The 23302-nt window shown below is 45.3% G+C and overlaps 1 protein-coding gene and 1 long non-coding RNA gene across 3 annotated transcripts in view; both read right to left on the bottom strand.

Annotated features, from left to right (window-relative positions):
* Window positions 1-23302, bottom strand: part of XYLT1 (xylosyltransferase 1) — a 382463-nt gene that overhangs the window by 345412 nt on the left and 13749 nt on the right. The gene's annotated exons all lie outside the window — the stretch shown is intronic.
* LOC141580571 (uncharacterized) overlaps window positions 1-23302 on the bottom strand; it is a 55871-nt gene that overhangs the window by 19245 nt on the left and 13324 nt on the right. Inside the window, exon 2 of the long non-coding RNA XR_012512815.1 lies at window positions 1-23172. This exon is cut by the window's left edge and continues 19245 nt beyond it. This is a non-coding gene — a long non-coding RNA (uncharacterized LOC141580571). The remainder of the gene's footprint in view (window positions 23173-23302) is intronic.

Genomic DNA, 23302 nt, shown 5'->3' with positions numbered 1-23302 from the left:
GGCCCAGGTAGTTGAGGCTACTAGGTACAGAAGAAATCCGGCCTAGGAGGCTTTGGGGCCTGAAGAGTAGAATTGGGGCTCTAGCAGGGGACTTAATAGCATTTCCTCTGTAGCCTCAAAGGTATTTGAATCAGGAACACTAGCTTCACAGCCAGAGGCCTGATAATCTCCTTCTCCCCTTTCATTGAAAAAGAAAATATCTAAGATACTGGAGAATACAGTAAAATCCTTAACTCCATTCCACGCACCCCCTATCCCCACTTTTTTTTTTTTTCCTTCGTTCCTAGTGGCAAGGCTGGATAAGCTTATCAAGAGCAGGCAAACTACATCTTAGCTCTGATCCTTTCGAGAAATCCATTTGGCGCCTTTAACGTTTCATTTGGCAGATTGAATTTCGGACATGTATTTATGGGTCTGGGTTTGCCCTTAATAGAGTATTGCATAAATCCCATTATAGTATCCACTTCAGTGTGTTTGGGGTTTTCTAAGCCAGGGCTTTATCTAAGTGGACAGCATGGGAATGACCCACTCTGGCTCAGAAACTGCCTCCTCTCCCCCGGAACCAAACTGCAGATTGTCTCCATCATCCTCAACGTTAAACGAGGTTTTGGGAAAAGTTCTGGGGATGGCCGGAAAGAAGCACGTCACATCCACAAAGAAGATGCCGACTAGCGTGTCGTCACCTGCCAGTCAATCAATTACAGGATTTCCTTCCAGGAACCACCCCGCTCCATATCCCTCTTCCTTCTGGCAACAGCCAGAGAAAGTCTGTTATCCATACAGTGCCTTTCTGTCTTTCCTAAGTATGCAATGATGAAGATGCATTACTTGTAATTTCTGAAAACAAAACAATTGTAAAGAAAAGTGAGCTATAAACAAAACAGATCAGGCTGAGCAACCCTAAATGAGCCAGTTCTCTGTAACACCAAGTTAATCATTTAAAAAAGAATGGGACCAGGCACAATGGCTCATGCTTGTAACCCCAACACTTGGGGACACCAAGGCGGAAGGATCACTTGAGGCCACAAGTTCAAGACCAGCCTGGGGAGCATAGCAAGACCCCATTTCTATAATAATAACAGTGATAATAAATTAGCCAAGTGTGGTGGCACATATCTGTAGTCCCAGCTACTTGGGAGGCTGATGTGAGAGGGTCTTTCAAGTTCAGGAGTTCAGGCTGCAGTGAGCTATGGCTGTGCCCCTGCACTCTAGCCTGGGCAACAGAGCAGACCCTGTCTCTAAGAAAAAGAAGAAGAATGGAATTAGCAATCCCAACAGCACATGTGTGGAATTTTAATACAGGTGAAAGGAGGGGGCATGCTTAGCTCACAGAGGTGTTCAGTGCTGCCCGGCATACACCTTAGCTCATCTTTCATCTTTCCTACCTGGCTCTTTCTTGACAGAGCTGGACAGGCCACTTACTTTCCAGGCAATAAGGCACAGATGCCTGTAAGATACCTTCCTAGATACCTTCCGAGCTCAGGTCTGGTGCGGCATGCACCACATGCAAGAGTCGGAGGTTACACCAGGCTGATGAGTCAGTGTATTAAGAACCATTTTCATCCTCCTGGGATCTGTCCTGGAAGCATACAGAAAATTTTCTATTCCCTGACTTTTCACATAAATAGACTCCAAAGCAGAAATTCAAGGAAAAGGACTGAAAGTAGACCTCAGAGCCCCAGGTGAAGCTAAAGGAAAGTTATCTGGCCATCTGGAACCTTCTTTTACCAAGGCACGCTCTCCCCTCACCCCTTACAAGAACCCAGTAATCCAGTGTCTGGTCATTTTCTTCTATGACACAAGCAAGTTTTTAAAAACGGCAACAGCAGCTGCAGTAAATGAAGAAGTGTATATCATGAGGGCCCTTTGGGCTATTTCAGGCTCTGTCCCTGTCTGAACGTGGCTGTGGGTTTGGTTACATCTAAGTTGGGCCTCAGAGCTTGTGAAGGTAAACGCTTCCTGGTGAGAAGGAAAAAAAAATTCTAAGGAGCCTTCACTGATTCATTCAACCAACATCTACAAAGTTCCTTCTATGTGCCAGGCTCCAGCAGGTGGCCAAAGGGAATGTGGTGTACTAAAAACCTGGTGACCTCTCTCCAGGGCTTAATCCTCTAAGGATTCTCTAATTGACTTTATTTTCATTTTATATCACCTGTGAGCAGGTGGGGATAGATGTTGTACAGTTACCGTAGAGTCTGTAAGAAGCATAAAGAATGCATGGCTTTATTTACTTCCAACTAAATGCAGGAGACAGTGATGATGTCTCCATCTGATATGGTTTGGCTGTGTCCCCACCCAAATCTCATCTTGAATTGTAATAATCACCACATGTCAAGGGCGGAGCCAGGAAGAGATAATTGGATGATGGGGCTGTTTCCCCCGTCCTATTCTCAGGGTCATGAGTAAGTCTCGGAAGATATGATGCTTTAATAAAGGCAAGTTCCCCTACACACATTCTCTGACCTGCCACAATGTAAGACATGACTTTACTCCTCATTCGCTTTCTGCCATGATTGTGAGGCCTCCCCAGCCATGTGGAACTGTGAGTCCATTAAACTTCTTTCCTTGATAAATTACTCAGTCTCGGGTATGTCTTTATTAGCAGTGTGAGAACAGTCGATTACACCATTTAACAGATAAGCATGTCAAGGCTCAGAGAGATGAAGCTTGCCCAAGGTCACACAGACAGGAAACGGTAAAGGAATTTGAACCAAGGCTGCTTGGCTCCAGAGTCTCCACTCATCGCCATGATGCCACCTTGTCTTTCAGAAGTTTGCTGTGGTCTGATCTCGGCATCACCACCGTGGCAGGCACACGTAGGGGCCCAGCCAGCACTGGTGAAACTGAACTTGATTGCCTTATTTAAAGCTACTGCAATCACACTCAGCTTTTAAGCTACAGGTTGGGAACGAGGTCATTCTATAAAAATGGAAAGCAAAAATTTACCCTGAGGAATTTTTTAGAGTTAGGGCTACAAGTCCAAAATGGAATCTACTTCAAATGACCAGAGAGCTGAAACATGACCTCAATACAATATGATTAAATGAGATGCAGCGGAGAATTACATAACAGTTCAGAAACACAATTTAAATCTCCACTGGTGCTTTCCTTTTTATTAAACTAGCATTTCTGTTGCACTGACGATACAGAAGAGCAAGGTATTCTGCTTGGCTCGCATACAGGCGAGAGAAGTGAAGACTTATTCCATTCATTGGGTAACCGACGTGTTTCCCAGAGAGAAAGTCCACAAGGCCATGCATGTGAAATGGGTGATAACAATAATAATCGCTGACCTTCTTCAGTGCTTCCTGAGGGCCAGACCCATGCTAACTGATCCACCTGCATTACCTCATTGAATCCTCACCAGAACCTTCTGTGGCAGGCAAACAATATGAGTCCCATTTTACAGATGGGAAAACAGAGTGAAGCCGAGCTCTAAACTCAGGCCATCTCTCTGAGGACTCTCACTCCTTAGATTACATTTGGAACACATTCCTCAAAGAACACCAAAGTTTATGATGAGAAAAAAAAAAAAAAAAAAAAAAAAAAAAAAAACCAAAAAAAAACTATGCTTGCCAAAATCCAGACATCTCAAACATGAAGGCAAGAGATCCGGAACCATCTGGGCCCGTGTAGGGTACAAGCTGCCTGCTTCCCACTTTCAAACCATTCCCTTGGGCTAAACTCCCACATGTGCCCACAGAAACCCACTTTTCAAACCCAGCATCCTCAGCCTCCAATCATATTTGGCTCCACAGAAGCCAAGAAGGCATTTGGGGACAAGCAATCTTTATCTGTACCAAATGTTTATTGGAGCCGCTCCAGAAATGGTCCCACATGAAGCCAATGTGCACGATGTCACCCACATCTGCTTGGAACGCTCTTGTATCTACATTGCAACATTTGGAATTATACCTCCCCTGAAACACCACTCTGGACAGATTATCACCAAGTCCAACAAGACTAACAGCCTGCTTTTTTCATGGAGCACTTACTTAGATAAAAAGAAGAGAGGGAAGGAGGAATCAGATTGCCCCTTCAAAATACCTCTCCCTGTGCTCCAATTACAGAAAATTGTTCTGGGAGACAGGAGGACCTTTCAGAAGTGTTTAGGAACACAAATCTGGCCAATTTCAAAAATACAGTGAAATTCACTTTCCTGAACTCCAGCATCATGTCCTCAAAACTAAACCATACTTTGCAGTATTTGCAGCAAAGAGGCTGAATACCGGTTACTGCACAGTGCAGTCAGCTTTTCTGGATAGGATCATACAAACTTACCAACAGAATTCTTGAGGTTTGCGGAGGAACCAAAATTACAAACTATCAGAAGAAGAAAAGGCCTCACGTCAAATGCCAATGGAACATTTAGAAAGAGAGAAAAGATTAAAGAAATGGAATAGATGAAAACCTTTCCCACTGGGTAGAAGGAAGGAACACTGGTTTCCAAAACCTTTATGAGGTATTTAATGGCCAAAGAGGGAGAATATTTAAACAGGTCTGCAATTCTAGAATTTCCATATAGATGAGATGCGGCAGCTGTGAGAGGAACCTAATGACAGAGGAAAACAGGAAGAAGATGATGATGTTAATAGTGCTATCCCCTAACTTTTGTTTGGTGGCTGACCCACTGCAAAGCATTTTTATAGCCACTATTTCATTCAATACGGTAATTGGAAGGTTAGAGACAGCATGAATGACCACTACTATTTTACTTCACCAAAAAAGTCTGTTGTATGGGACACTGAGGTCTTTATTGAGGGTAACTACGGCCAAGGTAAATGTCAAGTGAGGGCCAGATTAAACATACACTATATAAGAGTGCAGGGCTGCTGGATGGTTGACTATATGTAAGGTAGATATATGGGTGCCCGAATCAGACTACCAGGGTTCAGTCTGTTCAGGGTTATCAGTCCGTTCCCGCATCACTATAAAGAACTACCTGAGACTCGGTAATTTATAAAGAAAAGAGATTTCATTGACTCAGTTCCACAGGCTGTACAGGACACATGGCTGGGGGGCTTCAGAAGACTTACAGTCATGGCAGAAGGTGAAGGGGAAGCAAGCATATGGTGGCAGGAGAGAGTGAAGGGGGAGGTGCCACATACTCTTAAATCATCAGATCTCATGCTAACTCACTCACTATTACAAGAACGGTTAAGAGGGAAATCTGCCCCCAGGCCCCTCCCCCAACATTGGGAATCACAGTTCAACATGAGATTTGGGTGGGGACACAGAGCCAAACCACATCAGCATCCAAGCTCAACAGCTCATTTACTGGGTGATCTTGTGTGAGTCACTACACCTCCATGTCTCTGGTTTCTCATCTATAAATTGGAGATAACTGAACTTTAAGAGTTGTCCTAAGGATGAGTGCAACGCCTAGTAAATACTGAGTACTCAAGAAACTGAGGCTCTTATCCAATCACTGTCATCATTATAGTGAATAAAAGTGAGTGAAGCAATGACTTAGATCAGGTATGGCAGATACATGGCATACGTGGCATCATTTCTTCCTCCTGCATCCATGGCAGACATAGCTAGTTGACTGTAGAACTTTGCCTTTAAACTCAGATGCAGCCTCAGAATTTGCCACCCAGGGTTCCAGTCATCCCCAAACAAAGCTGACAGACAGATGGGTGAAAGAAATATGTTTTCCTATTCTCTAGAACGTCATCAGAAACCAGATAAAACCAGCCACTCCCAGAGAAAGTCAACTCTTGTTGGATGGCTAAAAAGAGTGGCTCCCTAAAGTACAGTCATCCTTCCAAAGACCTACAAAATTTTGCCATATCTGCCTATATTGTATGTCATTATTTATGCGATATTTATTTGAATACATTTAAAAAAGAAACTTATATCTGTGTGCTAAATGAAAAATGAGTTGACACAAGCCCTAAACAGAAGATAATGTGGAAAGAAAGAAAAGAAAGGAGGAGTGGTATTGTTGTAATCTGGCTAGAAAACATTGAAGCTGAAGGTTTTGAATGTCTGTTTCCCACTGTTAAAAGGGGGAATTGAGAAGTTTTAGAAAGGTGGTAAAGATGTGTTAATAACAAACTGAGACTTCATCTTTGACTCAACCACTTCCTATAAAATTCAATGTTATTTAAATAGTGCCAGGGTACTTGCGGTAGGCAGCTCCTAAGATGGCCTCAAGGATACCCATTCAAGTATCCCCACTCTCACCCAAATTTATCCTGTGAGTGTGATCCAGATTAAGTTCACTTCTAATGAACAAAAAATAATAATAATACAGAAGTGATGGTATTCCATGTTCGAGGTTTGGTTACAAAAAGACTTGAGCTTCTCGGGTGTGTCTTTGGTGCTCTCTTTCTCATATTCTCTCTTTCGTAGATCCTGGCTTTTGGGGAATCCAACTGCCATGTTATGAGCTGCCCTATGGTTAGAGCCTAAAAGAGGCGTCCAGCTAACAGCCAGCAAGGATCTGGAACCCTTGGTGCAACAGCCATGCAAAACCAAGGCCAGCTAACAACTATGTGAGTGAATTTGGAAGCGAATCCTCCCCAGTGGAGCCTTCAGATGAGACCAAAGCTCTGGCCATCACCATGAATGCAGAATGAAATGACAACCTTTATTACATTTTCTAATTAACACATACTCATTGGGGAAGCAATGGTTCAAGAGATGCCTCGAATCAGAGTACCCTGCTTGCTCACTCATACAGATAAACAGTAAGTGGTAAATATGAGAATGACTTTCTAGATGAGGATTTTCATGTGCACATACACACATAATTACAGTCAGCACAACTGCATTCAACATCAGCCATTTCTATCAGTTCTCATTCTTTGATATCAATTACATAGACAAGTAGCAAGACCCATGAGCCTTAGAGACCTGCAGACCGGAGTTCCAGTTGCCCTCTGACCCTCACAAACTGTGTGGCGTTGAAAGAAAAATGGAATCTTACCTGTTCATCTGCAGAATCTGGATACTAAGTTCCACTTCATCATGTCAATGAAAGGGTTAGATGCATTTGTATTTCAATGTGATTAGCATAATCAACGGTTGCCCAGATCAAATATAAGCTTCCTAATGTAATATCCTCCATAGACTACTACACTCTGCTGTAATCCATGATAACCCAGGCTGGAGAGGTACGGTAGGAGTAAGTTTCACACTTTGGGTCAGGGGAGTCAGCACTGAATAGAAATCTAAAGCAAACGTGGCTGAATGAGAAAAGCTAAGTTCCAACACCTACTGATGGCATTGCCATTAGCATGGTACTGACCCTCCTGTGTAAAATGAGCAGAACCAGTGCCTACCTATGTTCATTCTATGACTGAATGAGAAAACATAGTTAAGGACTCAGAGTAATGCCAGGCACAATAAAATAAACAAATGTTACACATTTTGTCAAAATTATCATTTACTTTTTTTGAGACATATTCTCGCTCTGTCACCCAAGCTAGAGTGCCTCAGCTGACGCCTCTGCACTCCAGCCTGGGTGACGGAGTACCTCCTGGGTTCAAGTGGTTCTCCTACCTCAGCCTCCCAAGTAGCTGGGACTACAGGAAAACATATTGTTGTTATTATCACTATCATAATTTAATTCATAAGTGGTTATATAGAGACCTTTATGATAAATCCAGCTCACTGAAATGTTTTGTTTGGTTCACAGTTTATGTTACTGAAAAAACACAAACCTGAATCAGTTGTCAATATTTATCAGAGACAGCACTAAAATAATGCAAATTTCTGGTTGCTTTTAAAACCTGCCAGAATGGATAACCCTGGGCCTGATTCTCTAACAGCCACAGGCAGTGGAGCCAAGAAGCAGTCGTCCACGAGCTCTGCTCTTCTGTCCACTGAAGTCCTCACCACTCCCCTACTGCCCTGCCCCTGTCCTAGAGCACCTACTTACCTCTCCTGGCCTCAAATAAATGGGGGTTTTGGACTCTTGTTTTAATTCTGTAAAGTTCTGTCTTAAATTTGAAATTCTTGGATGATTTTTTTAATACCAGGTACTCTGAGTAGCAATGGCAAGAACAGATCTTGAATAAGATTAAGTCTCCCTCAGGAAATCCTCAGCAACACCAAGTGTCAGATAACGGCTGAGGATAAAGATAGGATCATTATCAAAAGGAGGATAAAGATCCAGCTCTCTACAATAACCCTCCACACATGACCCAAAAATGAGCTTCCAGAACTTAAACGTCAAAGCGTTAAAGTGATTTTTGCCATCCCTTCTGTGATGGTTAATTTTATGTATCAACTTGACACAGCCACAGAGTACCCAGATACTCAGTCGGTGTCTTCTAAGGTGTCCTCGAGAATATTTCTGGTTGAGATAAACATTTGAACTGGTGGCTGAGCCACGCCCATGTATGGTGAGCTCCTTTGCTCGGCTGCTTGAGCTGGGACACCAGTCTTTTCCTGCCTTTGAGTTCAGACAAAAACATTGGCCCTTCCTAGGTCTTGAGACTGCTGGCTTTCAGACTGGAACGGCACACAGCTGGCCCTCCTGGAACCCCAGCTTGCCACTGCAGGCCTTGGGACTTCTCAGTCACTATATTTGTGTGAGCCAATTCCTTACAATAAAACTGCATGTGTGTGTATCACATACATCTCATTGGTTGTTTCTCTGGAGAACCCTGACTTAAAAAGTTATCAAATTGATGGTGTTAAAGTGATTTTTGCCCACCCACCTCCACGATGGTTAATTTTAGGTGTCAACATGACTGCCCAGATACTTGGTTAAACATTCTGCCGGCGTGTCTGTGAGGGCAGTTCTGGATGAGATATTGCCCCATGTCTTCCCATGAGCCAGGTTTAAGTAGAGGAGCCTCAACTCCCTGCAGGCTCATCACTGCCACGGGTTGCCTGGAGCATTCTTTTTAGACCCTGGAGACCCCATGGCTCTGGATTCTCAATGAGCCTGTGGATTCTCCCGCCTTGAGAGAGGTGCAAGGACCACCCCAGAGGATGCCGGGAAGAACAGCAGAGCTTCCTCCCATAAGCCGTTGCAGCTCTCTTCCCACGTCCCTCTCTCCTGAGCCTAGCTCTCTGCATCCTCAGTCTCTTGGAAGAAAGACAAAAACAAGACCGCCTTATTCCTCCTCAAATTAGCGACTTCATGGCTTAACCTTCTTCCAAAACTAAACCGAGAGTGGCATGACAGATAATTTAGATTTTCTTCTTCACATGTTCATCTTCTAAATGTTTCTCAGTGAACATGTGTTATTTTAATCAGCAAAGATGATACAAATTATTGATTCATTCTGCATTCACTCTAGGAAAGGCAGAGTTTGCTCAGCATTCGAAGACTGGAAGCATTGGAGCCAGACTGCTTGGGTGCAAATCTCAACTCTGTGACCTTGGGCAAGCGTCTCAAATTCTTTTGTAAAATAAGTATGAACATCGTAGTTACCTCACAGGGTGGCAAAGATTAAAATAGTTAATTCAAGCAAAGGAACTGGCATGTACTTGACAAACAGCAAATGCTTGCTACCTCTATTAACATTGTTTTAGAGTATATATATATACATACAGTATTACACGATATAAAATATAAAAATACATGATATAGTATCTGATATGGTTTGGCTCTGTGTCCCCACCCAAATCTCATCTCGAATTGTCTTCCCCATATATCCAGGGAGGGACCTGGTGGGAGGTGACTGGATCATGGGGATGGTTTCCCTCATGCTGTTCTTGTGGTAGTGAGGGAATTCTCATGAGATCTGATGGTTTAAAACTGGCAGTTTCCCCATGTTCTCTCTCTCCTGCTGCCATGTAAGACGTGTCTGGCTTCCTCCTCACCTTCCGCCATGATTGTAAGTTTCCTAAGCCTGGCATATAGTAGGTGCTCAATAAGTACTTGTCACAATAGAGATCGAAGGAATGAATGGATAAAGGACAGACATGCACTTTCAAATGTTCACTGACATGTCCCTAGAATCTAGCTATGATGCCTGGAGCATACATAGTGTACGCTCACTAAATAAATAAAAATGGGTTAGAAGAATGAATGGATGAAGGGAGGACATCATTTGCTTTCTGAGACAGGATCTCATTCTATCGCCCAGACTGAAGTATAGTAGCACAATCTCAGCTCACTGCAACCTTCACCTCCTGGGCTCAAACAATCCTCTAACCTCATCTTCCGAAGTAGCTAGGACCACAAGCATCAACATGCCAGGCTAGTTTGATTTTTGGAAATACATTTTTGCTATGTTATCCAGGCTGGTCTCAAGGATCCTGAGCTCAAGCAATCCTCCTGCCTCAGCCTCTCAAAGTGCTGGGATTATGGGTGTGAGCCACCACACTCGGTTCACTGATACATCACCACACAGAATGAGTTGGCTGAAGGCCACTCTTCTGCCCAAGGACCTCTCTCTCTCAAGAAGTCACCAGCAAGGAGGGCCAGGCACCCTTCCTGACAGCTGCCAGAACATCCGTCTAGAGAGGCTCCGGGCTCACCTGGGCTGCATGGAGGCCTGGGTTGGGCCCTTATGAGCAACTCTCACTGCTGGCTCAGGAAGTTCCAGCCAGCGCCGCCCCAGCGTGGAAGCTCCACTGCAGCCTCAACGCAAACTCTCCTCAGAAAAGGCAGCTGATTAATACGCATGGAGGGTCTATTGTCTGAATTGTGTCACCAGCGGAGAAACAGCTGTTTATAGTTTGTTTATTCCTCTTCCTTTGGAGCCCCTGGGAGGAAACACAAACGCTTGTTCTCCGGGGCACCATTCAGCAGCTGAAGTGAGTGAAGAAAACGCTGTTTATTTTTAACAGGATAAAGAGCGGGAACTCTCACGGAGTTTGGACACTAGCAGGAAGACCGCTCTCCGGGAAGTGCCAGACCTTGTGGCGATGTGTTGCACCCTGCCACTCGAGGGATGCGCAAGAGTCTATTCCAACTCCCAGCTGGGAATTCAGGCTTGAGACATGGCAGTCAGCCAAACAGTAGGCTCGGGTGAGCACCTATAGATACGAGAGATCTAGAAAAGCTCTTTAGGCTTGAAAATGAGACAGCAAGATTCCTATGGAGAGCAACCACCTGCTATTTCACGTAAGTGACATCCTACAAAGGGCCGCCAATCACAGCTGTGCAGGCTGAGTACTGCACAAAGGTGTCCAGCAGAGGAAGAAATCGAGCCTCTGTGAGCTGCTCATCAAGCCATGCTCCACAGTTTCCAAAATAGATACACACATAAATAAAGATGACTAAGTGATAAAACAGCAGTGGGTTTACATGATGTATAAATGTATTTAGGGATTTCATCTGTAAATGTTTACTTATTGAATCTTCACAATAACCCTTCAAATTAGGGACCATTGTCATTCCCACTTTCCAGATGGCACACTGAGGCAGAGAGAGAGAATCTGACTGCTCCAAGCTCATCCAATTAGAAAGGGGTGAATACAGGATTCAAACCCAGGCTCTTAGTTCCCATCAACAGGTGATGCTGCCTCTTCCAGAAAAAAAAAAATAAATTGGCTTAACAAGCCCCAGAGTGTCATACTCAGAAAACACGGTGCCCCTCCCAGTCTTGGGAAGTCAGACCTGATTTCAGAAACACCAATGTCTCCCCTCAATTCTACAGGTGATCAGGCTGGAAGGAAGTGAGAGAAGACCCCATGGTCTGCATTATAAGGACCTCCTTCTAAAGACTCAAAAGACCTGCTCTGAACTGGTGACAGTCTGGGGACCCCCACTCAGCCTGGAGACTCAACCAGCTCTCTGCGGGAAACAGCCCAACCCAACCAGAGCCAAGACCATCCGCTCCCTCCACAGGGCCCAGGATCAGCCAAGGCCATTTCCAAGTGCAGAGGACTGCAGCCAAACTCGCTGAACCAGACACGGGGGAGCCCCAGAGGAACCCCTGGGCTCAAGGGAAGAGGACGCCCTCATCCCTATCTGCTCTCCCACCATCCTGCCCCCCTCCATCCCTCCTCCCTCCTTGGGAAAGCCTGCAGATTAGAATCTCTGAAAATGGTTTTCACAACTGAGTTAGCGGCAATCAATTATTCACGACCTCGCTTCCCCACAAACTCACAGACTGTCACTGTTAGCAAGATAATTTCTGGACTCTGCCCAACAGCCTAGCTCTGAACTTTCAGGCAGCCTGCTATTTATTTCCTCTCTCCCCTAAAGACTCTCGCAAAGCCCACCAACCACTATCCTCTCAACACAAGACAGACCGACAGATGGGAAGGCCCCTGGGTGCCTGCAGCCCTGGAAGGACCTGAGAGCCAGGGGCTGCTCCCAGCTCGCGTGATAAGTTTCGGGCTCGGGACAGAATGTCTGACCTTAGTTTAATCCAACTGGAAAATAGGGCTCAAGCATTCCAGACCCTGTGCCAGGCTCTGGGACAAATCGCACGTTATTTTATAAAACGCTTTGGGCTCTGAAAACATTGTGTTCTGCACAAAGCATGAACTGGGAGGGTCTCCCAGACATGCTGTCCTGCTGCTGAGGTCATGGTCAAAGGCATTTGGAATTTGGCAGGAGCTCACATTTTAAGACCACCATTGGCATTTCCATCCGAAAAGCTTGAAGCTGACTTGAGGAACACATTCCCACATCCAGGAAGAAAGAGAGAGATGCTTATTGGATGCCCTTGGAGTAAGAGTTTCAGGCAATGTCGTAAGACACATGGAGGGTGGCTGGATACCAGCTATGCTGTGTGGACGAGCCACCTTCCATGAAAGCCACCTTTTCACCGTCTAAACCTCAATCTCCACACTGGTAAAATGGGAGAGTATCGGTACCTATCTCTGGGGCTGAAGTAAGGGTTTTTAAAAAGTGAAGCATTTAAAAAATGTAGTACCCTGTTTGGCACATTGCGGACGGTGGCCTCTTTGCTTCATTGTAAGACTCTGTCATTTGTGAAATGCACCACGAATGAATAACAATTTGGGAGCAAAAGGATGTGTGCTGAAACATTACACCCGTAATCCCAGCCCTCAGGGAGGCCGAGGTGAGCGGATCACCTGAGGCCAAGAATTAGAGACCAGTTTGGCCAACACAGTGAAATCCCGTCTGTACTAAAAATGCAAAAATTAGCCAGGCGTGGTGGCACATGCCTATAATCCCAGCTACGTGGGAGGCTGAGGCAGGAGAATCACTTGAACCTGGGAGATGGAGGTTGCAGTGAGCCGAGATTGCACCACTGCACTCCAGCCTGGGCGACAGAGTGAGACTCCCTGTCAAAGGTAAAATAAAATGGCTGTGAGCCTGGGGGACACAGTAAAAAATACGCATCTTGAAATGAACCGTATTATGATTATCATTCCTACAATTGCTGCATTCATCGTAGGTGGGAAATGCATACAGAGAAGTTATGTGACTGACCTCAGGCCACACAGCCAGCAACAGAGTCTAGCCCCTACACAGCTCCAGAGGAAGGAGGGAGAGGAAGAGGCAGAGTCGACCAGGCAAATCTTCTCCCTCGTCCAATTCCTCCTCCTCCTCCAAGAATCATCAGTAATAATAAGAACAATCATAAAAAGGAGAAGAGGAGCCAGAGGCAGCATGTTATGGCCTGCAACACAGGCCCAGGCACTGTGCTAAATAAAGTGTGTGCATTAAGTCATGTCTTTCTCCTGACAATGCTTTGAAGTAGGTATCCTCATCCCCATTTCACAGGGGACGGGGCTGAGGCACAAAGACTTCAGTCACACAGCTGCTCAGCAGCAGGGCCAGGCTGTGAACTCAGGCAGCCTGCCACCGAGGCCCCGTGCTTCTCTTCTGCCTTGCACTTCATTCCCCAACTGAGGCAAACAGAGACAATTTGGTAGAGAAGGAAGTGGCATATAAATGTCATGCCATGCTTGGTCTCACCCACACAACCGAGGAAGTTGCTCTGAACCCACAGAGCACGCCCTGGGCTCCCTGTGATGAAAGCACGTTCTTGCCTCTCCTCCACTCTCCCCTGCTGCCCCAGGCCAGCTGAGCTGGTCAAAGGAGGGTTGGGGCCAAGTCTGCAGCCCAGTTCTGGTATAAGGCTCTGACCATAGCTGCCAACTACTCACTGCTGTCTGCAGGATCTCAGCAATTCCACAGACACAGAGAACAGGAGCCCCTGGTGAGGGAAGGAAGGGATTGGGTGTCTGCCAGGCCTGCAGCTGCAGACACTTCCCCTGTAGGCTGGGGGGAGGGGACAGGCCCAGCACCTGCGAGAGGGCCCCTCCCCTGGTTTACCTCAGTCTGGCTGGTCCTCAGTCTCATCAAGAGGATTTAGCATCAAGGGACGTGGTAGTTATGCACATGAGCTTACGGGGAGCTGTGCAACCTTGGAGAGTTACTTCCCCTCTCTGTGCCTCACCTCCTCTGTCCATAAAACTGTGACTCTGACAATGCTCACAACACAAGGTGTCGGAAGCATTAAATATAAAATGCCTAGCATGTGGTATGTGCTTAATAAATGAGAGCTGTTATTACTATTTTTATTTTTGAGATGGAGTCTCGCTCTATGGCCAGGCTGGAGTGCAGTGGTGCGATCCCGGCTCACTGCAACTTCCGTTTTCCACTTTTAAGCAATTCTCCTTCCTCAACTTCTCAAGTAGCTGGGACTACAGGCGCACACCACCACGCTCAGCTAATTTTTAAAAAAATTTTTAGTAGAGATGGGGTTTCACCATGTTGGACAGGATGGTCTCGATCTCTTGACCTCATGATCCGCCTGCCTCAGCCTCCCAAAGTGCTGGGATTACAGGCGTGGACCAACGCCCCCGGCCAGCTGCTATGACTATTATTTACCATCACCAATAGGACTATGTGTCAAGCACTAAGAACACAGGCGGACCTTAAGATGCCATCAGCACAGGTGAGGAGCCGAGAAGAACCCACGCAACAAGGCATGATTCCTTGTTCTAGAATATCTTTGGCCTCTAGATCTTAAAATGTCATTTTAAAGTGGGGTTCCATGGCTCTTGCTTTTAAGGCATTTCCTCAACTGATTTTTCAGGCAACTTCTGAAGGAAACAAAAACACTTCCTGAGCACTTACGATGTACCATTCACTGTTTCGACCACTGGGAATCCCCTGCTGGAGTTAATGGATCCAAACCTGCTATGATGGTGATGGGAGCTCCTAATAAAAGGTGAGAAGGGGGCCGGGCACGATGGCTCACACCTGTAATCCAGCACTTTGGGAGAGCAAGGCAGGAGGATCACTTGAGGTCAGGAGTTCAAGACCAGCCTGGCCAACATGGCAAAACCTCGTCTCTACTGAAAATATACAAATTAGCCGGGCATGGTGTCAGGCACCTGTAATCCCAGCTACTCAGGATGCTGAGGCAAAAGAATCGCTTGAACCCGGGAGCTTTAGTGAGCCGAGACTGTAGCACTGCACTCCAGCCTAGGGAACAGAGTGACACTGTGTCTCCAGAAAAAAAAAGGGCGAGGAGGATTCTAGAGTTTATTATTAGGTGTGGGGTGGGGGCGGTGCTGGGTGGAAAGGACCCTTCTCTGCAAACAGTCACACACACATGGAGGTGGGAAAGGACACGTGGCACACACACGGCTGGAAGAAGAGCCGCGTGCAACCGGGGCACCGCAAGAGACCTAAAAGTTCACAGCACAAGCGACCTAGAATCTCTTAGTTCATTTTAGAGATGGGGAGACAGAGACGTTGAAAGGCAGGGACTCCAAAGAAAGCCACACAAAGCGAGACGCAGAATAGGTTCTGGAATTCAGGTATCCTGACCCCTGAAACTCCAGACCACTTTGTCTTGCTTTATAAACAGACTAAGACATTCCAACACAGCACAGCCCCCCGTGACAGACAGACACGACTGCCAGGTCTGGCCAGGCAGCCCCCCTCTGCCATCTCTCTCAATCAGTGTTACCAAGCTGGAGGCAGTGCGAGACACCACCACCCTCAAAATGAAACACCTTCAGGACAGGACCCAGGACAGGCAAGTTTTGACACGGGGATGAGAGACAAGTTCCGAGTTGGGGACATCACCATTCTGCAGGGGCAGGTGGGGATCGGAAAAGCCCTTGCAAAGAACAAATGCTCTCCCGTTGGAGGTGGGGCGCAGTAACTGCAGAGGGACTCTGGAAAGGTTGCTGGACACAGAGTGGTTTTGTCTCTAAAGAAAGTGGTCACCTTTTTGCAAGTGTTCAAGTTCTACCTGCTAATCACCTAATTTCTAACCCAGTCAACTTTTCCAGGTTTTTAATAAAATGGAGATGATGAACTTAGCAGGGCTGCTGGGAACCTCACCCAAGTGAACAGTTGACAGTGGCCTGGAATCCCCTGCAGGCTTCGGTTCCTGTCTTTCCTCCCAAATGACTTTCATGTCCTTGCTCCTAACGATCACACATTTACCTCCTTTTCCTGCAATCCAGGCCCGACTACCTTCTCTTTGTTTCATCTTAAATGTCACCTTGTTGGAAAAGCCTTCCCAGATGACCCTCCCTTTCTCCATGACTCACTGTCCCCTCCATCGGAAGCTGAGCTGCAGGAAGTCAGGGACACTATTTAATTCACTGCTCCAACCCCAGCTCCCGTGCTGTGCCTGGCACCTAGCAGGCTCTTGGTAAAATCTGTTGAATGAATGAATAAGTATCTGCAAACATCCTGGGTACATCTATAAAGCAATATATTCACAGAAAACTTGTAGTATGTGGCTGGGCATGGTAGTTCATGCCTATAATCCCAGCACTTTGGGAGGCCATGGCAGGTAGATCACAAGGTCAGGAGTTCAAGACCAGCCTGACCAAGATGGTGAAACCCCATCTCTATTAAAAATACAAAAATTAGCTGGGCGTGGTGGCACATGCCCATAATCCCAGCTACTCGGGAGGCTGAGGCAGAGAATTGCTTAAACCCGGGAGGCAGAGGTTGCAGTGAGCCGAGATGGCGCCACAGCACTCCAGCCTGGGCAACAGAGCAACACTCCATCTCAAAAAAAAAAAAAAAAAAAAAAAAAAAACAAAAACAAAGAAAAGAAAAGAAACTTCCAGCACGTGACACACAGTAGCTTATCAATGGCTAATGCTGGGAGGACATCAAAGTCAATTCCAAACCAACAAGGTCTGCTTCCCATTTCTGCTATGGAGTATCCGTGTGCTTAGTGAGATAGAAGACTCTTGCCTGTCACCCCAGGGACCTGCTCCTCAAGGCCCAACCTACCCCAACAGGACATTGAGTAACGAGGGGAACCCTGGCTTTACATGACACAGGAAGACATGAAAACTCGGGGGAAAGTTCACTGGGAACCTGCAGGACACTAAAGGTCTACAAAATGACAAGATACCCTGCCATTCTTAAGTATTCTTGAAAACGAGAGGTAATTGATCAGCAGAAAAAAGGTAGGTGAAGTACCTTTGCTTTGATGTGGGCGGGCTAAGTGATAACTTCCCCTAACCCACCCATCCTAGTGACATGAAACCAGTGACACCTCTGGCTCCTGAGAGACTCTCTAAGTCAGTTGCTACAACAGAAGCACTGAGCAAGCACTGAGGATTGAGGAACCTGTAGTCTGTTCATAGATTCTAACCGTAAGAGGAACAAAACGAGCACTTTGTAAGGCTGGGTCCTTAAGGGATCTCATAGATTAATACTACCATGTTTGCATTCTATTTCACGAATTTCTGCCCTTATTTTTATTAATGTCCCTTTCCTTTCTTTTGTTTTAGTCTTGATTTTTTTTCTTTTTTCTTTCGTTTTTGTTGCAGACAGGGTCTCAGGCCTGGCACCATGGCTCACGCCTATAATCCCACAACTTTGGGAGGCCAAGGCAGGAGGGTAGCTTGAGGCCAGGAGTTCAAGACCATCCCAGCTTCAATCAGTTTTTTAATGGACTTTTAATTATTTTGCTCTTTCATATTTAATGTCAAAACCTAAAGTGCTTTTGAAATAGACTACCAATTTTCCTCTAGGCACAGTTTTAGCCTTATCTCGAGTTTTGATATGAAGTATTTTCATTTTTACTAATCAATATGTAATCTGAAATGTCAAATGTGATCTATTCATTGATCTAAGAATTACTTAAAACAGTTTTGATTGTTTAAACTTCTATGTGAATGTCTTTTAGGCGCTAATTTTCAATATATCTTATTGTTTTATGAAGGAAGTCTGGAAGATTTCTTTCAAAATCTGTTAGGTTTCTTTTTAGACCAAGTTAACTACCAGTTGTAATTAGGGCAGGTTACAACATCTAGAAAGAAGTCTTTATAAAGAGAAAGTCTTCCCCTAGAATACACACACACACAGCTCTGTAAAGTTTCAATGAATACTTACAATTCTAAAGTCTTACCTCTTCAAAAGTAAATATTCCAACAGACAAAGTAGAGAAAACCATTAAGCCAAAGGGAAAGGGGGCAAAATACCAGAATTTAAGGGTTAAGTTTCTCTTATCTGAGAATTCCATACCCAAGAATCATAAGCACAATAGGCTTGCAGCTTTGCAGCCCTATTTTCAAGACAAAAACTGAGGCTTCCAGATTCTGAGTCAGATAGAAAAGATTTTAGCCGAGACCAAGGGTTTCAAATCCATGAATCCCTTCTGCACTTAATTCAAATTTAGTTCCAAAACAGCGGCTGATAGTCTTCTCTTGTGACATTCCTGAAGTGTGTTCACTGCACCAGACGGAATCAGAAGATGGGATCCCAGGACAGCCAAGATTCGACTCCTGGTAAAGTGGGTTGGCTTCGATGAGAAACTGACAGGACTCTTTGACAAGCCCTGGAAAGGGTATTAAGTCATTTTTCAGCCAGTACCAAGCAAACCTCAAAGACGGGTGGATCCTAGGGAATCCTGACAGGATTCTCCCAACCCTGCCAGTGCTTGTGCCAAAAAGTGGAGCAGCAAATGGGAAGTGACCAGCATTCGGAAACTGACGCAGGATGCTGCGTTTCTAAACAATGCTGACAACGCACACCAAGGCAGCTCCCCCAGGGGACGTCTCTGTGCTCTGATGCTGTGGCCGCGTACAGCGTATGCGGTCCCCAAAGGGACATTTCAGCACAGAGATTCAATGTAAAATGACACATGCTACTGCAGGCTAGAGATCTTATTGGGGACACGGGGCTATATTCATCTGCTTTCCTGCAAGAAAACCAGAAAGCCAGAGATAAACAGAAGTCAATCAAAGCAGAAAGTGACGTCTAGAAAAAGATGCCCAATTCTGCCAGACCTATTTTGCTGAATAAAGATAAGAGCCCTGTGCACAATATGGCTTTGGTATAAGAAATTGAATGATGGCACCATTCCCGAAAGCAACTAAAGCAGTTGACATCGGGCGTGTTCCCAACAGCCTGGAAGGGACTGAGAATGGAAGAACAATCGGCAATTAAGAAATTGTTTCTACGAACTCTGAATTCTGCAAGACTTATTAAGAAAATAAGCCTTGATACTGAGTTTCAGCATTTGAAAGTATTACTGAGTTTTACTTCCTACTCTGAAAGGTAAGATTTCCAAATTAAAATATAATTGTCAATTGGTTTTAAGAAAAAACACTGTTTAACTTAATTCCACTCCTAGGTATATACTCAACAGAAATGTGTGCATCTGTTTACAGAGAGATATGCACAAGAATGTTCACAGCAGCACTATTTATAATGGCCCCAGACTGAGAACTTCCCAAAGGCCCATGAACAGAATGGATATGTAAATTGTGGTATATTCTACAATGAAATAAACAATGCAAATGAACAATTACAGTGCCACAGAACAATATAGATAGAGGGTTAGCAAACTTTTTGGTAAAGGTCCAGATAGTAAATATTTTAGGCTTTGGGGCCACACAGTCTTTGTTGCAACTACTCAATTGTGCTGTCACAGCACAAAAAGCAGCCAGAGCTGATATGTAAATGAAATGGACATGGCTGTGTTCCAATAAAGCTTTATTTAAGGACGTAGTTTTTTGTTTTGTTTTGTTTTTTTTTTTTTTTTTGAGACAGAGTCTTGCCCTGTCACCCAGCTGGAGTACAGCGGCACAATCTTGGCTCAGTGCAATCTCTGTCTCCCAGGTTCAAGTGATTCTCCTGCCTCAGCTACTCGAGTAGCTGGGATTACAGGCATGCGTCACCATACCCAGCTAACTTGCTTTGTATCTTTTAGTAGAGATGGGGTTTCACCACGTTGGCCAGGCTGGTCTCAAAACTCCTGACCCACTCACCTAGGCCCCACAAAGTGCTGGGATTACAGGTGTGAGCTACCATGCCTGGTCAATTTGTGAACACAAATTTGAATTTCATATCATTTTAACAAGTCACAAAATATCATTTTCCCCCTCCCCCAACTATTTAAAAACATAAAATCCATCCTTAGCTCACAGGCCATATGGAAACAGGCAGAGGACCAGATTTGGCCTGCAAGCTGGGGTTCGCCAAACCTGGATAGAGAAGAAACTCCCAGATACAATGTTAACCAGAACAAACCAGGCACAAATGAATACGGACTGCAAGATTCCATTTCTCAAAAGAGGCAACAATAACTGTTGGGGTTAGAAGTCATGATAGAGACCCCACCCTTGGAGGTGTGGGGTCGGAGGAGACATGGGAGGGATCCCAGGAGGCTGGTGGGCTCTGAATTCAGTTGGGGGTTAGTTGGGTGTGATCCCTTTCATGAGCTGTTTATTCATGATTTCTGCATCCTTTCTAATGCATGTTCTACTTTAAGAGAAGTGTAGCAAGTTTTCATAAGGTAGCTTACAATTCAATCAGCTTCAAAAACAGCGGAAGTGTAAAAAGAACCAGAGCAATCAAACTAAATTAGCTCTGACTTCTTCATGAAGCCCAGGTACCAGCCAGTGCTAGAGTACTTAAGAATGTTTCATAACAATGGCCGGGCAAGGTAGCACACACCTGTAATCCCAGCACTCTGGGAGGCCTAGATAGGTGGATCACTTGAGGTCAGAAGTTTGAGACCAGCCTGGGCAACATAGTGAGACCCTCAACTCTAAATAAATAATAAAAGATTTAAATTGTTTTCTCCTATTACTGTGTTTACTTCCAGGGTAGGGTGTGTTTCATGGTTTAAGGGATGGTGCTCCCATCAGAATCTAACCAGGCCATTTTCTGCGGCATCTGTGTGTAAAGATGATATTCACCGAATTACCAGCGACTCCTCACATGGCAATCTGCCATCAATACTATTAACATAAACAGCATCTGGCAAAACACGTGGCCTTCAACTTGCCGCAAAACTTGCACTGGACTCTCACAAAGGAAAAAGGCCAGGTCTGGCTTCCATTTGATTTCCAGAGAATATGCAATTAATTATTTTTTCTCACAGTCAGCAGCTGAGTGTCACCGAAATCTGTGCTTGTAATTACTGCTGTAATTATTATTTTAATACAAATCAGCAACTTATCAAAATATTACACATTAGATGCTCCCTCTCTGCTGCAAGACTACAGATGGAAGGTGGAGACCGTCGCCCCAGCTCCACTCTGTGCACACAGAGGGTGGGAATCAGCGTGACGGTACCTCTACCAGAGCCAGACTTCCAGCTTCATAGATAGCCACGGCCACAGTCAGTTCCACACTCGCCTCGGTTTTTTTTTTTGTTTTTTTTTTTTTTTTTTTTTGAGACGGAGTCTCGCTCTGTCACTCAGGCTGGAGTGCAGTGGTGTGATCTCAGCTCACTGCAACCTCCACCCCCAGGTTCAAGCAATTCTCCCACTTCGGCCTCCAAGTAGCTGGGACTACAGGTGCGCGCCACTGCCCACACTCGACCTCTTTTTACAGGCAGTAAGTCACTCTGTGCATTTCAGATAAGGATTTGACCTTGGGGAATTCAGTTCACTCACTGCTGGGTCTCAATGGTTCAGTGGTTCCATCCACAAAGTGGGCAAACAGCACAAACCTTTTTTTTTTTTTTTTTTTTTTTTGAGACAGGATCTTGGTCACCCAGGCTGGAATGCAGTGGTGCAATCACGGCACACTGCAGCCTCAACATTCCAGGGTCAAGTGATCCTCCCACCTCAGTCTCCCAAGTAGCTGAACTACAGGCATGTTACCCTGCCCAGGTGATTGTTTCACTTTTATTATTTACTTATTTATTTATCTTGAGATGGAGTCTTGCTCTTGTTGCCGAGGCTAGAGTGCAATGGCACAATCTCAGCTCACTGCAACCTCCACCTCCTGAGTTCAAATAATTCTCCTGCCTCAGCTTCCCAAGTAGCTGGGATTACAGGCGCCTGCCACCATGCCTGGCTAATTTTTGTATTTTCAGTAGAGACAGGGTTTCGCCATGTTGGCCAGGCTGGTCTCTTGATCCACCAGCTCGACCTCCCAAAATGCTGGGATTACAGGCATGAACCACTGCGCCCGACCTGTTTTATATTTTGGTAGAGACGAGGTCTCACTATGTTGCCCAGGCTGGTCTTGAACTCCTGGGATCTAGCGATCCTCACACCTAGGCCTCGCGAAGTGCTGGGATTACAGGCATGTGTCACCCCGCCCGGCAACAGTATCAACTTTCTGGGACACCTAATGGGAGTTGCTTGGTGACATCTTTCTGTGCGACACATACATAGGTTTGACACACAGGCTTGAGTCACACTGGCTGAGCTGAAATTCCAAGTCTGCTCTGTAACTGTGAGTGATTCCCTTCCCGCTCTATGCCTGTTTCCTCATCTGCAGATGGGAATACTATCATCAGCCACATCACAAGGCTGTTGTAATGATTAAAATAATAATCCAGAAGATTCTGCTCAGGACAGCACAGTGCCTGGCACATAGTGACATCTAATTCGTAATAGCAATTATTATTATTATTATTACTATTATTATCATTCTGAGAGTTGCAAACTCAAATCCCAACAGCCATCCTGTAGGTAACACAGATAAGCAAAGAGACCTGGTGGACCCACGTAGAGGGGGCAGTCACATCCCCACTCACTCAAATGAAGACCACAATTTCCAATTTCTGAATAGGCACTTCAAATTTGATTTGGATTGGAAATCATTGATTTGGGCTACGAATTTAAGTTTTGGTTTTTAAAAGTTACCTTTTCTTTAATCAAGAAAGGAGGAGGAAGAGGAAAGACGACCTTATGCTGTCCTTATTCTACCCGGAGCCCAGATCTGACTCCCAAGGTCTCAGGTTTCCTTCTGGCTGCCGTATTCCCCAGCGCTGCTTTCTAGCACCCACTTTCGCTGGAGGCTGCGTCCACCTGCTCGCCCCAATAAACAGTCAGTTTCCTCCACAAGTTGCCGCTGTGCAGTTTTTATTTGCTTTAATCCTAAAAGAAAGCCAAACGGCAGTCAGCCCCTAGGCCTAAGAAGAATGAGTAACCTAACCTCTACCCATTTCCAAACCACCCAGTCTTTCACTGAATATCTTTCCTTAGGAGATGTTTATCTTAACATTTC

The sequence above is a fragment of the Saimiri boliviensis genome, chromosome 12, assembly GCF_048565385.1.
Source record: "Saimiri boliviensis isolate mSaiBol1 chromosome 12, mSaiBol1.pri, whole genome shotgun sequence".
In the NCBI taxonomy this organism is placed as follows: Eukaryota; Metazoa; Chordata; class Mammalia; order Primates; family Cebidae; genus Saimiri; species Saimiri boliviensis.
Note: the sequence above shows the minus strand (reverse complement) of the source record. Positions and strands in the feature narration are given on the sequence as shown.